Genomic DNA, 877 nt, shown 5'->3' on the forward strand with positions numbered 1-877 from the left:
GCAGATGTTCTCACTGAAAGATTGGGTATAAACTTTCCAATGAAATTGATCATTCCCATGACTCTGAGTACACATTTGTGGGGTGTGGCATGCTGAGAATGGCATTTACCTTGTTTTGGTCTGGCTCAACATAGTCAACAGATAGTTTGTCTTCCAGGAACGTAATTTCTTGATTTAGCTTTACTCCATTTTCACGTACCCTCTGAAGCACTTTTGCCAGTCTTTTGTTGTGCTCCTGAATTGTGGAAACCCATATTACCACATTATCCACATAAGACTGAACCCCTTCCAGGCCCTCCAGCATGGCACAATGATAGATTTCAGATGCTGAGATGATGCCAAATGGAATTCATAGGAATCAGTAACTTCCAAAAGGTGTATTAAATGTGCAGTATCTTGAGTGTAGATACTGAAGTGGATAATACCGTTAAGCTCTTTGTTCATTACCTTCACCTTAAGTCTGCACTGTCCTTTGTTTCTATGGCTTCTCCATTGTAATCTTTTAGTGTTCTTGATGACTTTGGGTTTTACTTTCATTGCTTTAATTTCTGTCATGCTGATCAGATTTGCTTGTGCGCCTGTGTCAATTCGCAGAGCTACTAAAGTTCCATTTATCGGGAGTGACACAATCCATGTGTCATCATTTTCTGGAAGCCATTTATTGTATTTATACGTGTTCTTTGAACGCTAACTCCATCTCTCAATCTGCCTCTACCAACAGGTGTATGTCTCCTGTTCTATACATAACATTCCACGTCCTCTGGTGGTCTCCACTGGTACTGCATTACATATCAACACAAACGGGAGACAGTCGAAGCTACAAAAACCACAGATGTTGGCGCTTACGTAATACAGACAAGAGGAAAGAAATGGGGCA

The sequence above is a fragment of the Denticeps clupeoides genome, chromosome 19, assembly GCF_900700375.1.
Source record: "Denticeps clupeoides chromosome 19, fDenClu1.1, whole genome shotgun sequence".
NCBI classification, from domain to species: domain Eukaryota; kingdom Metazoa; phylum Chordata; class Actinopteri; order Clupeiformes; family Denticipitidae; genus Denticeps; species Denticeps clupeoides.